This window comes from Medicago sativa, chromosome 6 (assembly GCF_051527215.1).
Source record: "Medicago sativa cultivar Bolivia chromosome 6, Bolivia_mono, whole genome shotgun sequence".
In the NCBI taxonomy this organism is placed as follows: domain Eukaryota; kingdom Viridiplantae; phylum Streptophyta; class Magnoliopsida; order Fabales; family Fabaceae; genus Medicago; species Medicago sativa.
Window position 1 is genome coordinate 18,100,245 of NC_140754.1, and position 9,333 is coordinate 18,109,577.

General features: G+C 32.3%; 1 long non-coding RNA gene across 1 annotated transcript; it reads right to left on the reverse strand.

Annotated features, from left to right (window-relative positions):
* Positions 1 to 6,972: 6,972 nt before the first annotated feature.
* Positions 6,973 to 7,755, reverse strand: LOC146913369 (uncharacterized). The gene is made up of 2 exons (XR_015013444.1): positions 7,714 to 7,755; positions 6,973 to 7,296 (listed from the first exon to the last, which is right to left on the reverse strand). It is a non-coding gene; the product is annotated as an uncharacterized LOC146913369 (long non-coding RNA).
* Positions 7,756 to 9,333: the final 1,578 nt, after the last annotated feature.

A 9,333-nucleotide genomic window follows, 5' to 3' on the forward strand; every position in this document is an offset into this window, starting at 1 on the left:
CATCAAATCGATCCCTAGATTATGTTAAAAAACATCAAATCAGTCCTTGAATTATATAATTAACTACCAGTTTGGTCCTTGAAAGGCAAGCTTTGCAGAACAAAATACAAAACGTAGAAAACACAACTTGATCTTTGCAGCATTTACAACATTTGCAGCATCAACATTTCCACCATTTGCAGCATTAACATTTTCTGCATTTTCACCATTACCAGCATCAACATATTCTACATTTCCACCATTACCAAATATAGTAACCAACCAGAACAAAAATCATCTTTCTGTTTTTTAAACCGAAAACCCTAATATGAGTAATCTATACAACCAAAAAAAACTGAAAACTTGAAAACAAAATCATTAAAAATGAAAACAAAATCATTAAAACTAAAAACGAAATCATCAAAACTAAAAACGAAAAAAAAGACCAGGGAACGAGAAAGGTCAGGGACTGTTTTGATGGGTATGACTGAAATCTGAGGGTGGAAAGTAAGGATAAAACAGGGGTAAAAATGGAAAAGCAGAAAAAATTGCATTTGAAAACAGTCCCTTTAGGGAGGTGGATTTGTGGAGGTGGAAGTTAGATGCGTCCGGTAGCTATACGGTGAATTCGGCCTACAAAAGATTGGAGGAGCTAACCTTTAGGGAGGTCTTGTGGACGGAGGATAATAAGGATGTTTTTGAATTCTTGTGGAAGTGCCCGGCACCTTCGAAGGTGGTAGCTTTTGCTTGGAGATCTTTCCTTAATCGCATTCCGACTAAACTCAATCTTGCGTTTAGGAATGTACTTGCCCCGAATGTGCAACCTTTGTGCGGTTTGTGCAATAGATCCGGTGAAACCGCTCTTCATCTCCTTCTCCATTGTGATGTATCTAGAGCGGTTTGGTTGAAATTAATGAGTTGGTTAGATTGTTTGTTTATCATGCCTCCTAATCTTTTTATCCATTGGGAGTGTTGGCTTGTTGGTGATAGTGATAAGTGGATTACTAAGGGTAAGGGGATTATCTGGCTTGCGACCATTTGGGTGTTGTGGAATACCCGTGAGGTTAATGTGGACGTGGATGTTATTGTTGAAAAGGTGAAAGTAATGGCTTGGAGGGCAATGTATAAGTTGTGTATTCCGGTTTGTCAATTTTTTGAGTGGTGCTGGAATCCCAAATGGTGTCTTAGAAGGCCTTAATTTATTAGTTGTCTGGTGGTTGCGTAGCTGCTGCTTTCGTTTTGCACTTTTGCGGTCAGGGTGTTTTTTCTTTGCTGTCCACTGAGGTATATAGCAGGTTCGGCAGTGGCAGGTTAGGTGTAGTCTTCCTGGGAGTGCTTGGTGTGGTAGGCGTGGCTTCTGGTTGTTTTGGTTGGCTGCTGCACTATAGCGGTTGGTGGCTGTTTCTGGTTTTCTTGGAAGGCTTTTGTTGGGTTTCTAGCTGCTCTTTAGGCCGCTAGTCTTTGTATCTTGGTAGGTTTTGGTATTGACGCAGGTGTATGCATTTGGTTTGTCATGTGTATATGCTTGCGTCATTACTCTTTGTTCCATGTTGTTTTAGGGTGGTTTTTTAAAGGGGTTTTTGTTCGAGCCATTGTTTTCATGGCAACCGATTTCCCCTTATGTATATTTTTTTTCTCCACCCAAGCTTATTAGTGCGTCTTGCACGGGCTTGTTGGGTAATAATATTTGCCAATTCAAAAAAAAAAGTGATAACTGAATTTTTTGCGTTTCCATCAATTTAGTCCTTGTACACGTGGCTTCCTTTTTTGACACGTGTACAGAACAACACAACATGCAGGGAGCTAGCTCAGCATCACTAACGGACCTTTTGGATGGAGGGACCATTTTGATAGACGTGAGAGAAATTCAGGGATGAAATTGATATTTCGCAAAATTTGACGATTTTGGCTGATGCTTGCAAATTAAGGGACGAAGTTGATGATTCACTCATTAATGGGGTGTAGATCATAAAATAAGTCTAATTAATTGAGCTGAGTGATAGGAAAGTAAAACAATAATTTAATTGTTTTTTCTTTTGGCAATTGATGATGAAATTAAAAGAATGTGAAACTCCTACGACCATCCACAATGCCGCACTTCATTTGGGTGCTTAAATGGGTCCCGACTGTACATGTCATTCGTTTTATAATTAATATTTGATAAGTACCCAATCTCTCCAACCCAGCATCTCAAAATAATTATTAATTGGGTCTATGCAATAACTTTTTATCATTAAATTTTAACAATAATTTATATATTCATTCATAATTATATAATTTTAAAATATTGAAATAATTTAATTATAAATTATAAAAAAAGGTAAAACTTGAAAAAACTATATAAAAAATGATGGTAAATTATTTGTTGTTTTGCTTAAATCCAATCACTGTATGTTTGTTTTGTTTTTTTCCATTCAGATGGGTAAATTATTTGTTGTTATTAAATATTTAATGTTGATCGATTAAATATAACTCTTGCAACTAATATATAATTTATTTTTTAATATTAAAATATTACAACAATTGAATAGAGAAAAAAAATAGAATTAATTGCACATATGAGACCCATGAGTAATAGGGGAGAGAGGGTGCCTATAAAAGCACCCATCTCTATAAGCGCCATATTAATTGGTGTCACAATGGGGGTGCCTACTTAGCATGGTGCTAAATAGGGGAAGGACTCTCCATTGTAGATGGTCTAATATGTAGGAAATTAGAAATAGAACGAGAGAGAAAAGGAGTGTTACAGTTTCAAGTTCAAAACAATAGAGGCATGCAGAAGTAGTCTGACGGCAACACTCTTCCATTCAATCAACTGTGCTATAAACTTTCTCTGATTTTGATCAGATTTCAGTAAGATGTCTCTACTCTTGAGTTATTATAGGAACGGAAGCTTTTTCACTCACGGACAAGGATTAGCTTGTGGGAACATCCGAATGGGAACATCCGTATAAGGTATGGGGTGAGACAGAAGAGTAGTACATGAGTGTAAAATAATTGTAATGAATGGGAAAACCTTAATTCCCCAAATTGATTCGGGGCTCGCTGCGATGGTTGTAGCCATTTGAGAGAATAATTAATTAATGTGCAAATTTAGATGTGTGAGATTAAAAGAGGAATTAGAAACATTATTAAGGTCTTGATTGATTTAAATTATATTGAATGTGTTTGTAAATGATGTCGTGAATAAATTTTATGTTGTGCTCATGTTTGATCCACTGCAATTATTTTGATTGACGAATTGTTTGTGATCGATAGATCTGCTACAATTATTTGGATTGATGAATTATTCAATGTTCGATATATAAATGTGATGTTGAATCTCGTTAAAATGAATCTTTAGTATGCAACATATATATCAGATATTTATTGAACTATAAATATGTGTCGCTGAAAATATGATATGTGAATATTGTTTGATGACTTAGATGATGAATTGAAATGAATGAATATTTTTGATTAACCTTACTGGATTCGCATTGATGTGATTAATTTGAGTCGAATAAATATTTTGACCACCTTTATTGATTACCTTTAAACCATGAGTTAGAGATGATTTTGACTTGTGTTTGCTCTTAAGGAGTATTCTAGGCCAATGAGGGGAGAGATTAGAGGTAAGGGGTATGAGAGCGTTTGATTCATGAATAATAATTGATTAAGAATATGTTGATGGTAATAACAAGGATTTAAAATATGATTCAAAAACATGTAGGCTATTGTGAATTATATTATGTTAAGATTGTTTAAAATTTGATCCTTGTGAAACCATGTTTTAAAAGTTAATTAACTTTGTGTGGTAGATGTGTGAGTGCAGATTTGTGTTAACTAGTATGAAATTATGTTTATTAAATGTACTACTTGTTAAATCTCTTAAGGTGTCACCGGTAGAATTTGACTAGTTATCATGATTATATATGTTTGAACTATTGAGACTTGATTGAAATATGGATTTTTTTATTGAATAGTGTGAAACATACATTGTGAATTGTGATTATTAAATGAATATGGATTGAATGATAAGGTATAGGACCTAGTGGTGTGTTTGGTCATCAATTAGGTAGGGTCTGACAAACCTAATGATTGGGGAAGTAATAAGGAATGAGGCATATTGTCTCGGGGTTGAGGAGGGGGTCTATGAGGGCAGATCCAACTTTGAATAGTCCGTAAGGACTCGACCAACATTGAATAGTCTGGACTCGGCAAATCTTAAATAGTTCGTAAGGACTCGGCCAACATTGAATAGTCCGACTCGGTCAACCTTGAATAGTCCATGAGGACTCGACCATTTTTGAATTGTCCGTCCATCCACGTGGTGGCATAGTACTATCGACCTCCTTACCAAGTACTTCAGAGTAGAATGGTACCAAAGAAAGAGATGTCTAGAGTCTAAGAGCATGCATATCATTGTTTGAACTGTGATTGTTTTATCATGAATGATGTTGATTACCTCGTGCAGTTATGTTCTGGATTGTCTGGAATGTTATTTGTGACTAATTTTATCATTGTTTGAATTGTGACCGTTCCATTATGAAAGTTTGAATTACCTCGTGAGATTATGTTCTTGACTGTTTTGATTGGTAATTGTGACTATCTTTGTTGAGACTATTTCAGAATGAATTGTGATATGATGTGTGTGAAGATTTTGATTCTTATATTGTAATGATTTTGTGACTAATGTGAATTGAACTGATATATTATATTCTTAAGGTTTTGAATAATATATTTGTCGTGTGATATGATTTTGACTTAATTTCTTGCGTATTCTTCTCATTTGTTTTGTACTATAACATGTTTTCGAAACTTACCCCTTCGTTGTTTGTGTTTGCTGGCTTGACCCTGTGTTTACGAAATCGCAGTTCTATAGGTTACGAGTTCCAGAGTGAAGTACATGCCTTTTAAGAAGACTTGTTTTGTGTTCACATTTTATTTTAGGAAAATGGTCCACTCTGATAGGTGACATCGAATTTGGATTAATTTATTCGATTTAAGCTCAATTTGTAAAACGATTGTAATTTTAGATGTTAGTCGTAAAGCCTAATTTTCTTATTATTAACTTTTCAAATAATTGAGTATGAATTGTATGTATAAGTTGTGATGTCATTGTCTCAAAAAGTTTTTGAAAATCTGTAATTTTAACAGTGCGATGTGACTTAAAAGTTTAGAAATACTAAACAAATTATTATGGGATTTAGGGAGTCACAATAAAAACTTACTTAATCTTAGGGTTGTAATCAGTGTTGATTGGCTTGGTGAAAATCGCACTTGAGAGAGAGCAAAATCACAATTGGAGTTTTGAAAATTCCTATGTCAGAATAGTTGATGTTCTATTTTTATAACATAACACATGACTTAACTCATGTTGAATGTACCAATGTACCGAACATAACTTAAGTCACGTTGGTTATAAACCCTACGTGAATTAAGTCAAGTAGGGGTATTTTAGAAAGTTTCTTCGAGAAGGAGCAATTCTTGTTGAGAGAATATCAATTAATTTTTTTGGATCAATATCCAAGTACAAGACAATATTAGGGGATAAAGACTTCTTAAAAAAGTTGGTCTAGTTTGCTACAATATCTAGAATTGAGACCACCATTTGATTGGTAGTTGTAATGGCAAACTAAGGTATGTCATTGCATCATATGTACAGCTGTCAAAACGGGCGGCCCTGGCCCGTTTAGGGCCGGCCCTACACGGGCCGCGGGCTAAACGGGCCGGCCCGTATTAAAATTTACATTTTTTTAAAATAAAAGTACTATAAAATACTCCTATAAATTTTTTTTATAAATAATATTTTTAATATGTTTAAATATGTCTAGCACAAAAATAAATTGTAAACATTTTCGTACAAACCTCGTAAACTAAAACGGAGAGGAAAAAATTTTTAAATAAATTTGATACGTTATGGTTATAGATAATTATATATTCTATCTTTAAATTTATAAATAACGAAACGAATAAATATAATTTTATATTACATTTATATTTGTGTTAATTCATTGAATTTTCACTTTTATTTTTTACTTTGATAATCAACTAAGTAAAGAATTATTTGAAAAATATATATAATTTATAGGTTTTTTTTTATTATGCGGGCTAACGGCCTACCCGCGACCCTTTCGAGCTAGCCCTAACGGGTACTGGGCTTTTTAGGGCCGGGCTAAAAAACCCTATTAAAATCCGGGCTCAATATTTAAGGCCCAAGCCCTATAATTAATTGGGCTAAACGGGCCGGCCCGTACGGTCCGACCTGTTTTGACAGCTCTAATCATATGGATGTAAAATCAACAAATCTAAATAGACTTCTTGATGAAGAGGTATATGTATCTCAACCTCCTGGTTTTGAGATAAAAAGGAAGGAAGAATTGGTGTACAGGTTGAAGAAATCTCTTTATTGCTTGAAGTAAGCACCTAGAGCTTGAAATAAAAGAATATGTTATTTTCTAATGTTGTTGCAGTTCAATAAATTTTCACTTGAGCATGGAAATTATGTGAAGAAATAAAATGATCAAGATATATTGAATTAAGTAGAGATGAAAACAGTCTTAATTGTAGTTCCATTAGTAGAGAAATTGAACTAAGGAGATTTATTTAATTTTTTTTTGATAAGGTAGTGTATTTTTGTGTTTAACTATTCCCATATTATAGATTTAACTATCCTAAATAAATGTATTTGTGAAATCCGTAAAAAAATTGTGAAAATTATTAATAAAAATACGAAAGAAAAGCATGGAATGCTCAATATTTTTTTCATTTTTTTTATCAATTAGTCTAATGGTTAAAATTCACCTTTTTTTAAGATGAATAAATGAGGTGTCCGAGGTTCGAACCCCGACCCCTGTATAATAAATAATGCATGTCCCTGCGCCGATTGAACCATATTGACGGGGACGGAATGCTCAATATCTACTTCACAATCGGTATGATCGATTATGAAACTAGAGGACCATTAAATATCAAATCAAATACCATATCGATTATGAAACTAGAGGACCATTAAATATCAAATCAAAAATCTTATATAAAAGTTGAATAACAAAATAAATAATACCCATGTGATCTCTCTTTTGTTTACACACGTTTCAATTCTTTACCTCTATTGTCTTATACCAATCATCCAGATATTAATAACAGGTGGAAGAATATGATTGCTTGAATTATTCCTTGGGAAATTTTGATTTTAATTCTATCATTTCAACAATTTCATTATTTTCCTTATGTAGATGAGATTTGTCCCAAGCAAATACCAACCATCCAATTGTTAAATGAGACACCAAATCTTGCAATAATAAAACTCCCATTATTTGCTGGTCCAGGGTGCTTTAGTAATAAAAATCACATAAAATATTTAGCACAGTGCACATAAAACAAAATATGAATAACTAATGTCAATAAATAAATAAAAAAACTAATGTGAATAAAAGTTGGTTCAAATGATAAATAGTTGAACACATATCTCATTCTCGCATGAACCTAAGTTTAACTTTGGGAGTCGCCATAAAAACCTTTTTGATGGCAGATCCATAAATTAATATAAACACTCTTAAAACTTGACGCATGCTTCAACCATAATGAATTCAAACCCAACTCACATAAACTTTATCATATTAATAAAAAAATATGAATAGCTAACACGAGGGGAATATATTACGGTGGCAAAGTAAATTAAACTTTTAGAAGGAATCATAAAAAGAGAGTAAAAAATTTGATTTAAAGTGGTGTGTGTACAGTGTGAACCTTGGTTTACAAGATGGGAATTGAGACTTTTTTAGTATTACTCCCTCCGTTTCAAAATGAGTGTCGTTTTAGGTGTTGGCACACAGATTAAGAAATGGGATGAAATAATCATTGGATATAACACTTTTACTAAACTGCCCTTTACTTTATAAGAAAAAGACAAACACAAATTTGCATTGGAAATTGTGTGAGAGAAAAGTTGGAGTATTTATTGAGGGTAAAGTTGGAAGAAAAAAATTAAAGTTGTATTGGAAATGTAAAGCGACATTCATTTTGAAACAAATTTTTTTGGCTAAAGCGACACTCATTTTGAAACGGAGGGAGTACTAACTATTGGTCAATATGATTAATTATGCAACACTATTTCTACACGATGAATACACGGAGTAATCTAAAGATATTTTTAACTTATATTGCAATGGCTGACCCTAGCAAAAGTTAGGTAACAACTTATGATTATGATCAAGCTTGATTTATTTGACAAATTTGCCTTTTAATTACTCACTTATTCTTATTTGCAAAGGACACTTTGACCATTCGAGGTTTCAATCAATTATTACATGATTTTTGTTACCTTAAATAACTTTTCGTAATTGGGTATAAGCTATTATAAATTTACTAAAGATATTATCCTTTAACAAATAATTTTATTAAAAAAGATTTTTTAATAAAAAGTTATTCAAATTTTTATTAATGAAAAAGTGGTGAAATTTATGTTAATGATTTATAATTCAAGATAACATTTTTATTAATGAAAAAGTGGTGAAATTTATGTTAATGATTTATAATTCAAGATAACATATTAAGGACGCAAAGTATGCTAAGTGCTAACCAAATGATTCACATTACATGCACCTATGGCCCCCCTTCTCTTTGTGTTATATAAAAGGATAAAAATTCCACAACAAACAAAATAAAAATGACATAGTAAACACATAATAGGACATGTATGCCCAAATTAGTAAAGAAATTTTCAATTAGTCAGTAAAGACAAAGTGTGATTAATCACAAAATTGACAACTTAATCATCTTTTTTAAAGGTATTAGTCCAAATTTCAATTTTTTTTTTGGTTTGGTCAAACTAAATTTCAATTTGCTAAATTTCAATTTCTATGACATACCAAACTTAAATCTTCTACCACCAATTTTATGATAGATTAAAAATGACTCAAATTTTTAGAATAGTTAAGAATAGGATTTCATGCTATAATTGCATCACAACTCTTGATATTTTGTGAAACTAACTATGTTATTTGACCGTCGATCTCAAATCAACGACCAAAATCAATACTTCATCGTGATCTCAATTTTTCTCTTTTTATCTAATGAACTACATTCAACTATAAACTCATGACATTTTACAAAAAATCATAAAATTGAACCATATATCAATTGGACGGACCATCACTAATAAATGATATAATTGATCTCTAAATTAGTCGATTATTGAATTAGATATCGATTTTTTTTTTTTTTATGAAAAAGTATTTTCAAGTTAATCCAATATCAAACCATCAATTTGTCACTTTTTTGGGTGAAAATTTTATGACCTCTCTCCCTCCTTAACTATAATGCCAACAAACTACTCATTATCCCTAATCACTCAAAGAATCAATACCC